The sequence below is a fragment of the Rhipicephalus microplus genome, chromosome 3 (assembly GCF_043290135.1).
Source record: "Rhipicephalus microplus isolate Deutch F79 chromosome 3, USDA_Rmic, whole genome shotgun sequence".
Classification (NCBI taxonomy): Eukaryota; Metazoa; Arthropoda; class Arachnida; order Ixodida; family Ixodidae; genus Rhipicephalus; species Rhipicephalus microplus.
Genome location: NC_134702.1, coordinates 272120630 through 272139832, shown reverse-complemented (window position 1 = coordinate 272139832; position 19203 = coordinate 272120630). Strand labels below are relative to the sequence as shown.

The 19203-nt window shown below is 47.2% G+C and overlaps 1 protein-coding gene across 1 annotated transcript in view; it reads right to left on the bottom strand.

Moving 5' to 3' along the window:
* The window catches only part of LOC119159806 (calcium-activated chloride channel regulator 2-like), a 665495-nt gene that overhangs the window by 594748 nt on the left and 51544 nt on the right, over positions 1-19203 (bottom strand). The window lies entirely within an intron of this gene.

Here is a 19203-nt window from a genome sequence, read left to right as displayed (position 1 = left end):
AGCGGTTGGGAAACGTGGAGCCGGGGGGTGGAAGGAAAGTGAATTGAAAAAAAATTTTAAAAGTGGCAAAAGTTTACACTATCCTTGTAAATCTTTAAAACGTAACAGCTTCGCCGAAAGCACGAAGCAATGAATGCGATAGCAACATGTTCAAATGTTTTACGAAGCAAGGCTAGCATTTTATTAGCAATATAATGGCAATAAACATGCACTTGCTAAGTAACGAAGTTTTCTGCGGCGCGGCCACAGTAAATGACCACCACAAGGCTAGTGCGTAGTGACGGCGTTGATGAGAAGAGCGTACTTAGGGCTGTACGTCGAGTGTGACCACTGGTGGCAGTTTGTTATGTGTAGAGCGCATGTATACACACACACATATATATATAAATATATATATATTGACACGTGCGGTTCTTTTGGTTTACGAAGGAAGACGCTATCACTTTCTGTTAAGCGCAACGCAGGCCGCGTTTATCTTGTATGCCACTCTGGAACGCGTTACGACGCGTGTATAAAAAGACTGACACGTGCGGTTCTTTTGGTTTACGAAGGAAGACGCTATCACTTTCTGTTAAGCGCAACGCAGGCCGCGTTTATCTTGTATGCCACTCTGAAACGCGTTACGACGCGTGTATAAAAAGCCGGCGCAGTGCGCCACTGGGGGTCTTTTCTTTTTTTCCGTCGGCCGACGACTGTTCACGCCGCTGTTGCTATGAGTTGTGTTTGGCCCCGTTTTGCTGGGCACAAGTTCGCCCAATAAACAGTTCGCCTGACACCGCCCTGACTCCTGCGTGCTTCCTCTCAAGTGCTGCGTGTATCACAACCTCGTGACATCTGGTGGAGGTGCGGGGTATCGATCCCCGTACGCTGGATTACTGGCGAGCGGGAAGGCGTCGGGGGTGGCGGCGGTGGCTGGCGACGAAACTGCGGAGACGTTGGGTCCTGGTGTTGGCAAGGAGCGGCGACAGGTCGTCGTGCAGTAGCGGCGTAGGTCATCGCCTCCGGTTGGGGCTGTGGCCGTTCAGGAACGCTCAGTGAGCGCTGTAGTTCCTCGCGGACTACGTCTTCGAGAGAGGCAACTTGGGGCTGAGACGATGGCAACATGCGGCGCAGTTCTTCACGAACAATAGCGCGTATGGTCTCGCGCAGGTCGTCGGGGCAGAGTCCTCGGACTTCTGCGACGTCTGGCGACATGCGCCGATCGTATTGGCTGGTCCGCATTTCAAGAGTCTTCTCGATGGTGGTAGCCTCGGAGAGGAACTCTTGTACCGTCTTTGGCGGGGTTCTGATCAGTCCGGCGAAGAGCTCCTGCTTCACTCCTCGCATAAGCAGGCGAACCTTCTTGTCCTCAGACATGTCGGCGTCGGCGTGGCGGAAAAGTCGCGTCATCTCCTCCGTAAAGATCGTTACGTTTTCGTTGGGGAGCTGCACCCGAGTTTCAAGCAGTGCTGCGGCTCTTTCCTTTCGCACGACGCTTGCAAAGGTGCGCAGGAAAGCAACGCGGAAGTCGTCCCAGGTTCGAAGCGTTGACTCGCGACATCGCCGACATGCTGGCCATGTACGTGGACGTCGAGCACAAGACGTGGGACGCCATACTCCCGTATGTAACCTTCGCGTACAACACGGCCGTGCAGGAAACGACGCAGTTTGCTCCATACAAGCTCGTCTACGGACGGAGCCCAACAACGACGCTTGACGCCATGCTACCGGTCGGCACCGACGAAGAAGACCTCGATGTCGCCAGCTACCTGGATCGCGCTGAAGAAGCTCGACAGCTAGCCCGCCTGCGTATCAAGAGCCAACAGACGGTCGACAGGCGCCACTACAACCTTCGACGACACCACACCGAATACCAACCCGGCGACCTTGTCTGGGTCTGGACGCCAATACGACGACGGGGATTGTCTGAGAAGCTCCTGCGACGCTACTTTGGACCCTACAAGGTAGTCCGACGTCGTGGTGAACTGGACTATGAGGTCGTGCCCGATGGCTTAACGTCATCCCAACGACGCCGTGCACGACCCCGAAGTCGTACACGTGGTGCGACTTAAACCTTATTACGCGCGCTGATTAGCTGTGACGCATTGTTAATGTAATTTATTGCATGTACTCTCTCTTATGTTCTGTCTTTAGCATCGGGACGATGCTTTTTCAGAGGGGGCTAGTGACACGTGCGGTTCTTTTGGTTTACGAAGGAAGACGCTATCACTTTCTGTTAAGCGCAACGCAGGCCGCGTTTATCTTGTATGCCACTCTGGAACGCGTTACGACGCGTGTATAAAAAGACTGACACGTGCGGTTCTTTTGGTTTACGAAGGAAGACGCTATCACTTTCTGTTAAGCGCAACGCAGGCCGCGTTTATCTTGTATGCCACTCTGAAACGCGTTACGACGCGTGTATAAAAAGCCGGCGCAGTGCGCCACTGGGGGTCTTTTCTTTTTTTCCGTCGGCCGACGACTGTTCACGCCGCTGTTGCTATGAGTTGTGTTTGGCCCCGTTTTGCTGGGCACAAGTTCGCCCAATAAACAGTTCGCCTGACACCGCCCTGACTCCTGCGTGCTTCCTCTCAAGTGCTGCGTGTATCACAACCTCGTGACAATATATATATATATATATATATATATATATATATATATATATATATATATATATATATATATATATATATATATATATATATATATATATATATGTGTGTGTGTGTGTGTGTGACGCTTCACAGGTGAAGGTGGGGAAGGAAGATGAGGAAGACGAAGGGTCAGAATAAACTGGTGTTCTGACTGACACCATGTCTCTTCCGTTACACTAAGTCGACAGGATCTACCGCAGCAACATCATGAGCCCACCAAAGAAGATTATCAGCCTGCCTAAGTACACTGGAACTGAAGACGACGACCCTGATGACAAGTGGTTGCACCTCTTCGAAACGAAGGCGAGCAACGTCAGCTGGTCCAAACGATATCGCATCGACTGCATCAGCGAGTACCTGGAAGGTGAGGCATTCCGTTGGTACCTCACCGAGATTTTCGACGCAGAAGATACGTGAGAAGGCATCAAAACAAGCATGATATCACGATTTTCTGCACCTGTTAGCGACCCTTTCCGCCAATTCATACCCTGCAGGCTCAAAAAAAAACAGCGCATCAGGCACTACTGCGAAGAGAAGACACACCTTGGTCGCCTCGCAGACTTAAAAGACGTTCACATAGTATCAGGATTGACCGATGATGTACCTGAAGAGATCAAAAGACACCTCGCTGGATTGACGCTCACCACCCCGGCCAAGTGGCTTGCTGCTGCGCTTCAAGCGGAAGACTCTGTCCAGAGAGATGCTTCCCAACACACGTCAAAACGGCAGCTCATGCGTCGAGAGCCTCATTCTACGCGACCATGGCTCCCTGCAGGATCGATGCGCACCCCTCACAGTGAGTGCCGACATTGTGCATCCGCTGGTTTGCCGAATCAGTTTCACTGGCACAATGAGTGCCCTCCTCGTGAAATGGTGTCTGCTCTAATTGACCACCAGGGAAACGAAGAGGGCGGCCCAAAGGCTCATTAATACGTTTTGGTGCACTTGTGAACGGACACATGGTGAACGCAATTCTGGATACAGGAGTGACCATTACCTGTATCAATGAAGTTGTGTTCAAAAAACTCAAGCTGCAGTTGCTCAAGGATTCATGCATTAGTGTCCAACAAGTCACCTCAACCACAAAAACTTTGGGCCGCGTACACATACAGTTGGAAATAGGAAAGTTAAAGCGGGCAGTCCAAGCACACGTTCTACCAGGCATGAAGACTGAATTCTTGCTAGGCCTGGACAACGCCTCCTTTTTCAACCTGTCACTGGATTTAAACACGATGACTTTGCTTCAAGACAACAAAGCTTTACAGAATTCCTTTCAAACACAAAAGTGTGTCTTCAGCGCCCATACGACCCCTCTCCAAGCCGTTGATGTTACGCATCTTCCACCATTGCAACAAGCTGCTTTGAGAGAGGTGCTTCACAATTACGAAGACATTTTCTCAAATCTCAGATGGACTTCAGATGTATCGCGAATGAACGACACTGCATTGCCCTCAGCAACAACGTGCCTATCCACAGACAACCGTATCGATGCTCCCTGGCATACAAAGAGGAAATTGTCAAGCAAGTGGACTTACTTCTCAAGCAAGGTGTAGTGCGTCCATCTTTTTCCCCATACGCGGCTCCAGTCATTCTTGCAGAGAAAAAAGGTGGAGGACGCACACGTTTATGCATTGATTATCGAAAGCTTAACTCTGTCACTGTGCCTGACTGCCAACCTATTCCGCGTATAGACGATGTTCTAGACTACCTGGGAAAATTGAAATATTTTTCGACACTGGACATCAGGCTATTGGCATGTCAAAATGAACCCAGAGGACATCCCAAAAACAGCTTTTGTAACGCCGAATGGCCATTATGAGTGGCTTGTTATGCCTTTCGGTTTGAGAAATGCTCCTGCTACATTCGAAAGAGCTGTGAAATCAGTTATTAGAAAACATAACTTAAAGAATGTCGTTAATTATTTTTATGATATCGTAGTCTTCTCCGACACATTTACTGAGCACCTACAGCACCTCCAAGCTCTATTGCATGCCCTAAAAATGGAGAATATAAAACCTAAATTGAAGAAATGCCATTTTGCCCAAGATTCTATTGAATATCTGGGTCACAGAGTGACGCACGGTACAGTGTCGCCTATACGAAGAAACATAGAAGCTGTATTGCGATTCCCAAGACCGAAATCCCAGAAAGAGCTTCAGCGTTTTTTAGGAACCACCAACGTTTACCACCAGTTTATACCGCACTTCAGGGACGTAGTTTTCCCACTTACGAAGCTGTTGAAGAAGGACACACCATGAGAATGGGATTCCTCATGTGAACAAGCCTTTGAGAACATGATATACTGTCTGACCAAAGAACCCATTTTACGAATTTTTTTTTTTTGCGAGAAACCGTGCATTCTTTATTGCGACGCATCTAACGTAGGCGTAGGTGCAGTTCTGAAGCAAAGAGATCATGATGGTAAAGAACACCCCGTTGCCTATCACTCGCGTAAGCTACTCACGCACGAATTAAATTATGCCATTACAGAGCTCGAATGCCTCGCTATAATTGACGCTGTTGACAAGTGGCACTGCTACCTACATGGACGACCATTCACTGTTGTCACCGATCATGCTGCTTCACAATGGCTCAGAAACATAAAAAGCCCACATGGCTGGCTCTTTCGATGGTCTTTGAAGCTGTCGATGTAAGACGTTAACATTCGACATCAAAAAGGCAGCGAAAACATCGAGGTGGACGCATTTTCGCGAAGCCCTGTGGTTCAACTCCTTCCATTACCAGAACTTCAAACTTAGCAGGATGACCGCCCTCGCTGCAAGTACACAACAGAAAACGGGGTCACTATCGTGACACGTAAAGGAATTCGCAAAGTGTACGTTCCTCTCAAGCTTCGCCTGGTCCTTCTGCAGAAAGCACACTGTCAGTTCGGACACGTCAGAGTAAAGAAAACTCTGGGCTTGTTGTCATCATCCTACTATTGGCTGGAAATCTCCACAGACGTTTCATCCTACGTCCGCCACTGTGACATATGTCAGCGTTGCAAGAAGCCGAAAACCAAGAGATGCGGATCTCTCCAGTCACTACCACCTGCAGAACGACCCTTTGATCTTTTAGCAATGGACACTATAGGTGGCTTTTCAGGATATGGCTCGACAAAGAAGTTTATTCACTTGGCAATCGACCACGCTACGCGGTATGTCTGGGCGTTTTCCCACAAGAACGAAACTTGTGACGCATACATTTCGTGCATCACCACCATCTTTGCAGCAGGAAAACCCAAGAAGTTCCTATCTGATCGTGGACCAGCTTTCACAGCTGAAAAATTCAAGCAGTTTCTAAAACGCAATGGCGTCCACCAATTGTTCACATCCTCCCAACACCCTCAATGTAATGGCATGAACGAACGTACAAATCAGACTATTGTAACCCGGTTAAAGTGCAAAATGAATGAGTAGCCACAGAAGTCTTGGGTCAAACATATTTCGGATGTCGTCGATGAATACAACAGAACCCCACATGAAGTTACACGATATCCACCATCGTACCTAATCTATGGAATTCCTTCATACGACACAATTTTAGACTCACCAATGGAGAGTGCGCAAGAAGCAAGGAAAAACGCAATCGAGAACACGCTTGCCTATCATGAGAAGAACAAAATAATCTACGACGAAAAATTCCTACCACAAGATCTCAAACCTGGTGAATTGGTCCTCTACGAAACATCTTGGCACCCGAACAAAGGCAAACTCAGTTCAGTCATGAAAGGACCTTACACAATTCTTCGCAGAGTCTCTCCTGTGAACTATGAGATCGACCGATGCGTAGCTCCGTTAAGCAGAACTACTGACATTGTGCACGTCAACAAACTGCGTCACTACTATTGTCCCAATAAGTTGACACTCTCTCGGGGGGAGGGGGAAACGTGTGACGCTTCACAGGTGAAGGTGGAGAAGGAAGATGAGGAAGACGAAGGGTCAGAATAAACTGGTGTTCTGACTGACGCCACGTCTCATCCGTTACATATATATATATATATATATATATATATATATATATATATATATATATATATATATATATATATATATATATATATATATATATATATATGTGTGCGTGTGCGTGTGTGCGTGTTTGCGTGTGTGTGTGTGTGTGTGTGTGTGTGTGTGTGTGTGTGTGTGTCCGTAGTGAAGAAGACGCACGTAAGAAGTGATTTTATGACGTTTTAGCCGCAGGCCGGCCTTCATCAGAATGCAGTTCATGGCACGAGTGCTGTTTATATACATGTGCATATCAATAAGATAGAAATATTGAAAACCAGCATGAAAGGCGATATATGGGCATATATAAATGCAAGTCACACAATTTGAAGGGCACCTGATACACGAGTAAAAAGATATCGTTTCCATGCGCAAGCACATTGTTTACAAATGACAGATAAAACGCATAATAGATAAAGCACATAACTTGAAGAGTAGTCCGACCGGTAATAGCAAGGGGAAAAGAAGAAAAAATAATAATACAATAACAAAAAATCACAAAAAGCTATATAAAAGACGTTACAAAGCTGCTACGTAACCAACCGATACAGGCAATGTAGTGCGACTTGCTGAGCAACGCAGAGAACAAAAGGACAGGGTGATACAGGTTACGGAGATAGGCAACTAAGTTTTCCTACGTTTTCATTTAGACCAGATGCGACGGCGTCGAACTTATAGATGAGGAATGATTCACGGGCTTCTCTATCATAACTTGTGCGGAAACCAGATCCGAGTAATGTCACCTGTAGATCTTCAAAAGAGTGGTCAGGGAGGTGCACGTGTCTTGAAATGGGCAAGTGGGGCAAGGTGTTAGCATGAGATTTATGGTTGTTAAAACGCAGTCTAAAAGGCCCTTCTGTTTGACCAATGTACTGTATTTCACATAGCGCACATTCTATCATGTATATCACGTTCTTAGAATCGCAGTCGAGATTGCCTGTTCGATTGCGAGATTGCCAAATTCTCCTTTGGCAATCTCGCAGCCGAGATCGCCAAAGGAGAATTTGGAACCAGCACTGGTGACTTGTTGGCATGTGCGCATGTGTGGGCATACTTTGCATCACGATTTTTGGCAAGGATGGCACCCGATTATGTCAGGACTGTCTGCTTTCGATGATGATGACGATGAAAGTATGTCTCGAATGTTTTTAGCTTTGCGATAAACTGCTTTAGGTTGTTCGGTGAAAATGGTTCTTAAGAGTTCACTTTGCATTAGGATATTGTGGTGCTTTCTCAGCACATTTGAAACACGCGGAACTGACGCAGATTGGGTAAGGACTAAGTTTGTCTGCAGTGAGTGAGTCGAGTTTTCAGCAACACACAACAGCGTTCTACGATTATGCATGTCGGCAAGTTTTATTGCGTCATCAATTAATTGTGGCAGATATATTTGTTTGACTCCAGCATCATTTAGTGTTCTGCAATTTTTTTGAAACTACGATTGCCCTGAGCAGATTCTTTTAAAGCGTAAGGCCTGACTGTAAGGGATGCTAGTTTTGCAATGTTTCACGTCGCTACTGTCAAAGTGCAAATACTGTTGTCGGTCAGTAGGCTTCCTGTATAGAGCAGTGGATAGCTTATCATTTACAACCGAAATGCTTGCCTCAAGAAAACTAAGCGTTGATGTGGAATATGTGTGAGAAAATTATATTGATGGATGGGCATCATTAAAGTCAGATATGAAGGAAAGCAACTCCTGTTCACCATGTGGTCAACTAAGGAAAATGTCATCGATGTAACGTTTAAAATAAAAAGGTTCCAGCGCGCGGGTTCGCAAAAATTCACTTTCAAGCTGACCCATGAATATATTGGCGTAGTTGGGTCCGATACGCGTCCCCATTGACGTGCCGCTAACTTGGACATAGCGTTGCCCTTCAAATAGAAAGTTATTGAGCTCTAAAATGAGCCTGAGCAATACTGCTAATGTATTGCTGTCGATAAATTTACCCGGTGATGCTGCTTCATAGGACCTCGCGACTGTGCTGCTATTCTGTCTATATATATATATATATATATATATATATATATATATATATATATATATATATATATATATATATATATTGTCACAGGCATAGAAATGTACCTCAGGCACGGGTGAAGAAATTACGCTGAAGGAATGAAGATGACGATGTTGTTGTGGGGCCGTGTCGGCACTGCCCTTTTGTCCTGCATCCTTGCACACTGTGTGCGCTGTTGACCCAACCGGCGTTAACTTATTAAATACTCCCCGTTACATAATTTTGGTGGAGGTGCTGGGTAAAACATGCCGACTCTGGATCTCCGTAGCGGACGTCAGCTTCGTCTAGCCATGATGCCTGAAGGCAGTGCGCCATCCGTTCAGTCTACGCCTGCTCCGTCACCTATGTTTCCTTCCAATCTTCTGGATCCAGGTACATTTTGCGGCCCCGACACAACTGACGTTGACAAGTGCTCGCCTTATACGAGTGCGCCCGCAAGCAATACAGGTGGGATGAGACGCTTATGCTGGCCAACATCATCTTTTACCTGCAAGGTACTGCACGCGCCTGGTACGAGACGCACGAGGAAGACCTGACGAGTTGGGACGTGTGCAAACAGATGCTTCCTGACTTGTTAGGCTGATCAGTTGCTCGACAAATGGCAGCCAGGCAGGAACTCGCGTCACAAGTTCCATCTTCTACCGAGTCGTACATCACCTATATCCAAAACGTGCTCACCTTGTGTCGGAAGGCCGACAAAGACATAACCGAACTAGAAAATGTCAGCAATGTGTTGAATGGTATAGCCGATGATGCCTTCAACATTCTGATATGCAAGAACTGTACCACCATTGAATCAATTGTCACTGAATGTCGGCGGTTTAAACAAGCCCAAAGCAGGAGAATCACTCAACGTTTTCCCCGACTCCCGAACACCGCTGCGACTTCTTCCTGTGAGGACCTGTGGCGCCACGTCCATTCGTGTATCCTCCAAATATCACAAGAATTGTCCGCCAGGAGCTAGAAGCCATGGCTTCTTCCATTCATCAACCTCCTGTGCCTGACAACTTGCCCCGATATCTCTTATTCAGGCTGTTGTGCGACGACAGTTTGCCCACATGGGCATCTTAGTTCCCCAAAATTCCAGCCACACATCGCAGCCCATAAATCCTAACGCTCACTACCACGCCGCCCCACTTGTTGCTGCTACCACATCGGTCCCGCGGTTCTCATCGCGCTACCAAAATCCATCTGAGTGGCGCACACAAGATGGTCGACCGATATGCTTCTCTTGCCATCGCGTTGGCCACATTTCCCGCCACTGCCGCAACAGGTGGTCTTTTCGGCAACGTTTTCTAGACGACCACCGACAGGATCGTGGGCAGTCTTCGCCACCTCGTTTTGCCGATGACCACTTTCAGGACCTTCCAACTAGCCGTTCTACGCTACGCTCCGAACCATCGTACGCCGATGTTGTCGCCCAAGCAACCCGGTCCAGCCGCTCGCCGTCGCATCATGGTCGCCAGCCGCACTCCTATCAACGCTGTCGCTCCCCATCACCGGCGTATTTTGGGCAGTTCTCGGGAAACTAACAGATGCAGCTACTGGAGGTGGTGCTGCATTGACAACTCGGACCTAAAAACCTCTGCCAACCACTAACTCCAGACGAAATTTCCTTGGTGCTCTTATCGATGGCTTGACCATTACAGCTCTAATAGACACTGGTGCCCACATATCCGTTATTAGTTCACGTCTTCGATTCCACCTGAAAAAAGTTCTTACCCCTGCCCTGTCTTCGACTGTACGAATAACCGACGGCAGCCGAACATCAGTTCTTGGTATGTACACTGCCCGCGTCACTGTTGCCGGCCTTCACACGTCAGTCCTCTTTGCTGTTCTACACCTCGCCCACACGATGTGATTCTCGGCATTGACTTCTTGACCGCGCATTCAGCCCTCATCGATTGTTCAACCGGCACTTAACAGCTGGAGTTGCCTTTGTACTCTGATGTCCTTCCTGCAGCTCGCACACGGCTACGGTCCGTGGAGTGTCTAAGATTACCACCTTAGGCCGCTGTGTACCATTTTATGTCGCCGTTTCCACCTGTTCCTGATGACGACTACTTGGCAACTCCACTCATTGACCTTACTCTTTCCCGAAACATCATACTTCCTCATACTATAGTGAAGACTAGCGCCAACAAGACGCTTTTTCCTGTCCTCAACTTCTCCGTGTCGACCCAGGTCATTCCTCAAGGTATTGTCTTAGCAGAACTCTCCACTCTGGAGCAATGCACTATTTCATCTCTCACTCCTGACATCAAGACCGTAGCCAAACCTGTCGCAGCCACGCAGAACAGAGCTTTCTTAGACAAAATTAAATCAAACGACCTGTCGCCGTCCCAAGTTGAAACGCTCCGTGATCTTTTATTTTCTTACCTCGACATTTTTGATATTGATAACCATTCCTTGGGCTGCGCGAGCATCGTAGCCTACCATATCGACACTGGCAATGCCAGCTTTCTTTATAAGCGTCTTTACCGTGTGTCTCATTCAGAGCGCCAAATAATCCAGAAAGAGGTAGAGAAAATGATCGACAAAGACATCATAGAGCCTTCAACCAGTCATTGGGCATTACCTGTTGTGCATTCTTAGAAAGAAGGACAAGACCTGGCGGTTCTACGTCGACTATCGCCATCTCAATCGAATAACCAAGAAGGATGTCTATCCTCTACCTCGAATTGATGATGCGGTTGACTGCCTTGATGGTGCCAAGTATTTCTCTTTCCTGAACCTACGATCTGGATATTGGCCAATTTCAGTCGATGACCGCGACTGCGAGAAGGCGGCATTCATAACACCCGACGGGCATTATCAATTCAAAGTCATGCCTTTTGGGTTGTGCAATGCGCCAGCAACTTTCGAACGCATGATGGACTCCCTTCTTTGCGATTTTAAAGGGTCGACCTGCCTGTACTATCTAGACAATGTCATCGTTTTCTCGCCAACCTTTGAAAGCCATCTTCAACGTCTGTGAGCCATTCTTGACGTTTTATGCTGTGCTGGCCTCCAGCTTAACGCGTCTAAGTGCACCTTTGGGCGCCGTCAGATAAAGGTACTTGGCCACCTTGTTGACGCTACTGGTGTACGACCCGACCCTAACAAAGTCCGCGTGGTGTGCAAGTTTCCCGTCCACCGTTCACGCAAGAAGTCTGCAGCTTTTTGGGACTCTGTTCATATTTCCGTCATTTGGTCAGCAACTTCGCGGAAATTGCTCGGCCCTCACGAATCTCCTAAAAAAACGTGGCTTTTCCCTGGCATGAAGACCAAGATCATTCCTTTGCGTCGTTGATTTCTGCGCTCACATCACCACCTGTGTTGGCTCATTTTGACCCAGCCGCTCAAACGAAGCTTCGCCCCGACGCAAGTAGCTATGGTATAGGGGCAATACTCGCACAAATGCACAGCGGCACAAACCGTGTCATAGCGTACGCTAGCCACCTACTTTCTCAGTCGGAAAGGAACGATTCAATTACTGAGCGAGAGTGCCTGGCTCTCATCTGGGCCATCACAAAATTTCGTCCGCACCTATATGGACTCCCGTTCGCAGTCATAACAGACCACCATGCGCTCTGCTGGCTGTCAACCTTTAAGGATCCTACAGGAAGACTCGGGTGAGGGGCATTGCGATTGCAGGATTACACGTTCTCTGTAGTGTACAAGTCTTGAAAGCTTCACAGCGATGCCGACTGCTTATCTCGACACCCTGTTGATCCACCCGACTCCTCTGAGTTGAAATCTGATGCCAACATTCTAGCCATAACATATTTTCTGCAAATAGTCGACGAACAACGCCGAGATCCATCACTGCTATCGATGATTGACCGTCTTCAACTTTGCCCTAAAGACCCTTCACTGAGTCTATTTTTCTTCAAGACAACGTTTTGTACCACCGCAACTTACAGCCAGATGGCGAGCGTCGTCGTCCCACGTCATCTGCGCAAGGACTTCTTGCAAGAACTTCACAATGCCCCAACTGCCGGACATTTAGGTGTCTCCAGAACCTATGACCACGTCCGCCGACGGGTATTCAGGAAGGGCCTTTATCGTTCCGTTCACCGCTATGTTTCAGCGTGTGACCTATGCCAGCGTCGGAAGAAGCCTACGACTCTCCCTGCCGGTCACCTTCAACTTATTGAAGTCCCAGCCGAGCCGTTTCACCATGTGTGTTTGGACTTGTTAGTTCCCTTTCCAACATCGGCAACGGAAAACAAATGGATAGCAGTAGCTACGAATTATGCCACTCGGTATCCAATTACTCGAGCGCTACCGACCAGCTGCGCAACGGACGTCACAGATTTCCTACTCTATGACATCATCCTTCATCTTGGCGCTCTTTCTCACCTACTCACGGACCATGGCCGCTGCTTCCTGTCTCGTGTGGTTGATGACCTCCTTAGATCCTGTGCTACGCGGCACAACTTTACGACTGCTTACCATCCTCAGACTAACGGACTTACTGAAAGCCTCAACCGCACACTGACGGACATGCTTGCTATGTGTGTTTCTGACGACCACATCGATTGCGACATTGCACTTCCGTTCGTAACCTTCACCTACAACTCGTCGCGTCATGACACTGCCAGCTACTCACCATTTTATCTTCTCTTTGGCCGTGATTCCTTACTACCTTTCGATACCCTGCTTGGCAATGACCTTCCGTCCACCACTTCATACGCACAAGATGCAATCTCCCCTGCTGATCGCACGTACAGTATCCCGCACCAGGTTCTCATCGTCCCAGAGAGCACAAAGTCGCTCTACGACAGCCGACATAAGAATGTCGATTTTTCTCCGGGCTCTCTTGTGCTACTGTGGCTGCCATCCCATCGTGCCGGCCTGTGCGAGAAACTTTTGTCACAATACGTTGGGCCTTACCGAGTTTCGCGCCAAGTCACACCTGTCACCTATGAAATTTCTCCTACTTCGAACCCCAATACATCCAGAAGTGACATTGTGCATGTTTCTCACTTGAATCCCTATCACAATGACCCGTTCGTTTAAAACAGCAGGCACCGGGACGGTGCTTTGCCGCCCGGGGTAATGTCACGGCCATAGACATGTACTTCAGGCACGGGTGCGAAAATTATGCAGAAGCAGAAGGAATAAAGACGACGTTGTTGTTGTGGGGCCGTGTTGGGACTGCCATGTTGCCCTGCATCCTTGCACACTTTGTGCAGTGTTAGCCCAACCGGCGTTAACTTATTAAATACTCCCTGGTACAATATATATATATATATATATATATATATATATATATATATAGTCAAGTAGATCCTTCGTGAGCGGTCACAACGTGGTTTATTTCGACGTTTCGGCCTAGAGTGTAGCTATATATATATATATATATATATATATATATATATATATATATATATATATATATATATATATATATATATATATATAAACAGTGATATCAGTGGAGCTATGGCTTGCAGGCTAGAAAAGCAGGCACTGAGGAAGAGACGAAAGAGGGGCAGAATAGAACAGCCGGCCCAAAGCAAGGGTGCTGTCTTTGTGTCTTTCTTTTACAATGGCGCATTCGCGAACCAAAGATTCGCTACCTTAATAGGACGGTGTCTTGGCCTACATGGCGGCTCGACCACAGGGCTGCGATGCGACAATGGTCCGATGCTTGGACGTGTTGACTCTAATCCTTCGTCGGCCGCACAAGCGATGTACATGTGCCACTCTCAGAGACTATCATTTCAGAATTTCGCGCCTTTCAAGGCGATCCCGCCACCTGGGCCTGGGCCGTTGACACAGTCGTCGTGAAATACGCTTGGCCAGAGTCTACCAAGAAATACGTCACAGAAGGGTACCTCCGCAGAGCAGCACAAGGCTGGCATCATTTTTAGGGACGCAAGTACTCTTCGTGGGAAACTTGGACCGCAACCCTCACGTCAACATTTGCACCACTCACGTCCACCACCGATTCCTGGCTGTGGCGGTTTCGTTTTCAATGAAGGCGAAAATGCTGTAGGTCCATGTGCTCAGATATGGGTGCATCGAAACAATGTGCACAACGTGATACAAGGGCACCTTGGCATTCATTGCCGAGATTGTGGGTGCACCCCCCTCTTTGATCAGTCATCCATAATGGCAAGGCATCAGAATCAGCTTACCCGAGAAATTATTGAACCCGAAAAAATACACTTGCTAGGTTATAAATGCGTAACCACCTTTTCGGTTGCTTTATTACAGGCACAACGTGATTACCTAGCTGGGCTTTGAGGCAATAGAAGACCCGTCACACGTCCCTTGATACTGAAGCTATATTTAGGCTTGTATTTTATCTTCATGTTGTGTAATCATCCTATATTAGGCATATATATGCTTGTCACTCTGTGAAATAAAGTTAGTTGGAAGTCAGCGCTCTTTCTGTCTACCCTGTTCCTTTTAGCTATGTTCGCGTGTTGAAATAAACTTGCAAATATGACGTTAAAGTACTCCAGCGAGTCTAAATTTCCTAAGCCTTCTACTACGGCGTCTCTCATAATCTTATGATGGTTTTGGGAAGTTAAACCCCATTTTTCAAATCAATCATTCTGTGATCGTGCTATAAGTGAAACGCTTTGTACGCTTTCGCGAGTTTGAGAAACAATTCTCTCTGTGTTTGCCATGACGCACGGATGCGTGACCTGGTGAACTCGTAGTTTTAACCGACCCGAAGGTCATCCACGTGGAGACCACGTGGAGCACTTCAGAATGTAGCATATTTCGGTTGCCTAATTGCACTTACTATTTGAACAGGACAAGCTATTGACGGGGCAGAGTACTATTGCTGATTGCTGCTGACGTTGACAGTCAGATCCTCGACTGTTGCACTGTGCTTTCACCTGACTAAGAAATACTGACACTGATCACTGCTACGAATGTGTTTTTATGCGCTATCGATCACATATATAGTGGTGGCATGCCAATGTTCATTAAATTCTTTGATCAATTTTTTGCACTTGTGGTTCAACAGCATAATGCGAAAACCTTATTACCTGGTGGAGACTTCAATACTATCATGTGTTCCACTAGTCAATCATCGAAATCTTTCAAGGCGATTATATTATCCAATGGTTTTTATCAACCTAATTGACATGCCCACGAGGGTCACACCTGAAAGTCAGTTAACCCTGAATTCATATATCACCATTTCATTTCAGTTCAATATTGAATTTGGTGCCTTATCTTGTTTTGTCAGTGATCATTTGACAGTATTTTGTGCGCTCAAACACGAGGGTTAAGAGGGAAACATTGGCCTGCACCGTCTTACCAAGCAATTAGAGAAACAACTTCACGATCTTTTTGTGACTCCTTGCTGAAAGTTGACTGAGATGTGAACTCTAAAATCACGGACACTAGAAGAGCTCACAATATGTTCATTGACATATTTTCTGTCGTATATTACCGAAGCTTTCCTTCCAGATCACGTAGAAAAAGCAGAAAAATCAGGACATCTTTGGTTAAGTGCCAACTACGTGAGAAAATGAAAGTCAGGGACAAGTTGTGTCAACTGTTTCTTTACACACGATCAGCAGATGACCTCGTCATATTTTAAATATACCGCAACAAACTTACCAGAAAATTACGAACGCACGCACAACGTACTCTTCATCTCCACTCTAAGGCAAAATTACCCGAAAAAAGAGTAACGGAGCCCAATAGGCGCACGCGATGAACGGATAGCCCGTTGAGAAACAACCACAGAAGTATGCGTGCCACACGAAACCACTTAGTCTCCAAACACGCTCCAAAGGGATGAACCGCCCGGGGATCGCAGGCAGCGCGAAAAGCGTTGGCAAGGTGACCAGTCCTCCTTCTCCTCTGCTGGCTCCGTCTTATCGCGTATTTTGCCGGTGACGGTTCGCTTTGCGTCGCGCTCGGAGTGCTCGACCACGGTCGCCTGGATTTGACGATCTATGAATTACGAAGTGGTGCTTGTGCGTACGCTTGGATGAGCTAGGGCTGCTGCTTTTGCGTTTCGCTGCACCCATGAAGTCTGGAGCAAGTCTCGACACGTCATCATACCGCACTGTATATCTCTGGCTTCAAGATAGTCACGACCAACACACGACAGCAACAGATGGGAAGGCCAATATGGGCTGAGAAGACAACAGGCCTATCGGATATATACTTTAGTCCGACTAAAAGCAGAAAACAGCACTGGATACTAAGGCAAGTAGGTTATCATTCTTTATTCTATTCTAATTGTCGCATGTGCGATACGGATCACACTTGCCGGAAACGGGCTCGGTCGTGTTGTATATCGCACGCACGAAATGCACCGCGAAGATCAGCTTTGGCGTCCGCAGTTCACTTGTGCTTTGCGATCGCCGGGAAATTGGCCGCCATTGCCGTTTGCCTCCCGTATACGCTCGCTCATCGAGTGCTCGCCTGTCTTCGCCGCCGCGATAAGCTCCGGGCTGACGATATTGGGTTGAGACCTCGTCGCTGTGTTGGGAGTCGTCGAAAACACGTTGCGGGTTCTCGTAAAGAGCTTGGTTGTAGTATGTCGCGTGCTGTAAGTGCACCAGCACGGGCTGGCGGGGCTTTCGCTAGCGTCGGAACTTACTGAAAATTGGTCGCCATTACAGTTGACTTTCCCGTTAGTCGGTCGCAAGCAGCTCGTCACCGTCCGTTGGCCGTGGTGGCGGACTCGCGTTTGCGCGCTGCACTCGCTCGAGTTTGAGGAAAAGGGCCACATTACCGTCGATTTTTTCAGCGCTAGCTGCAAACCAGCTCGGCGCTGTTCGTGGCGGCGGCCAAGCGTACGCTCACTGCCCTGTTCGATGTTCGCTGGCGGCAGACACTCCGCGTGCAGCGCCGTGTTTCGTCTCGCGTTCGCTTGCTCGAGCTGAACGACGTCACTCATTTAGGACTCGCCGACTTGTTAGCGGCATGGTGGTTCGCCGAGTGGTGGCGTGGGCCGCCGCTCCTAAGCTATTGCGCTACGGGGATCAAAATGAGTCTTTGACGATGTGTGACATCACGGTGAAATTATGAGCATGTCATATCTCACGTATGTTTTCATTTCACCTTGCACATTTTTCTGATATGCATTTCTATTCATCCTCTGTCACGCGTGACTCACTATTGTGCACACTTATTGTGCAGCCGTGGGCACACACCGTGCTGAAGACTGTGTGCGCTGGCGTCTGCGGTGCCTGTCATTCATCTCTTTCATCAGAGCAGCTTCAAAAGGACTGTGCGAGATATGAAGGTAAAGTTATTTGTGTGTCATATTTTATACGCATGTTTTTGTATTAACTTGCACGTTTTTGTCATATGCGTGCATCGTCATCTTCTGTTACGTGTATCTAAGTATTTTTACTATCTTATTGTACGTACAGTCGTGGGAACACAAAAGGCAGAAGGCTGCGTGCGCTGGCATCTGCAATGACTGTCATCCATCGCTTTCGTCGGAGGAGCTCCCCAAGGAGTGATCAAGATATCACAACGAGACTGGAGTTGTACACTTCACCATGAATTCCCTTAAACGAATGGATAAACTTCATGTGTCTGTAGGAAAATAAAAGATTTTGATGTCTCGCTTTTGTCTTTCGTTGTTTCCGTGACTGCGAAAGCAGTTACACATAGACGGCTAATTGCTTTTTCGCGTGTTCTTTTCTGCTCAATTTCTCGCTCACTGCGCAGAAAAACAGGCGAAAAAAGTATTAGGCCTGGCGAAAAATAAACAAAAAACAATGTTTGAACTGGAAACAAAACGTTTATCCTATTGGAGTATTTGAGTGGATCAACCGTTCGTCCGGCAAGGTGCAACTGTGAGGACAAATGGTTGCCCGGTAAGGTGTAAATGTGGGGATTAACAGTTTATTTATTTATTTATTAGAATACCCTCAGGGCCCGTAGGGCATTACAGAGGGGGTGGGTACAACATATATAACACACAAGAAAAAAAGACAAAATAAAGAAACAAGTATCAGATGCGCAAATCAGGAAGGCAACATAAGTCAACTAAAAATGTATAAGAATTCAAGCACATACAAGACAAAGATAGATAGTGGAAACTGCGTATAGTTACAAGCATTGCTGAGAAATTGCAGTCTTGAATAACAAAGGGTCTGTTATTGATACAACGGAAGAGGGAAGGTGGTTCCAATCGGCGGCTGTTTTCGGTAAGAAGGCTCCTGAAAAGAATTTGGTGCGGCAAAACGGAATGGCAACCTTATGCTGATGATCAATGCGCGACGAGTGGTATGACGGTTGTGAAATGAGGTCTCGCTTCATTGATGGATTGTGAAAAAATATCTTATGAAAAAAATGCAGTCGCGCCAGTTTCCTCCGGACAGTTAAATTGGGTAGGTCAAGGTTAGATTTCATTTCTGATATGCTAGCAGTACGGGAATAATTAGAACAAATGAACCGAACTGAGCGGTTCTGAACAGATTCTAACGCGTTAATTAAATTTTGCTGCACGGGATCCCATATAGCGGACGCGTACTCAAGCTTTGGGCGAATTAGTGATCGGTATAATAGAATTTTGAGGGACAGCGGAGCGCGAGAAAAGTTGCGGCGTAAGTATCCTAG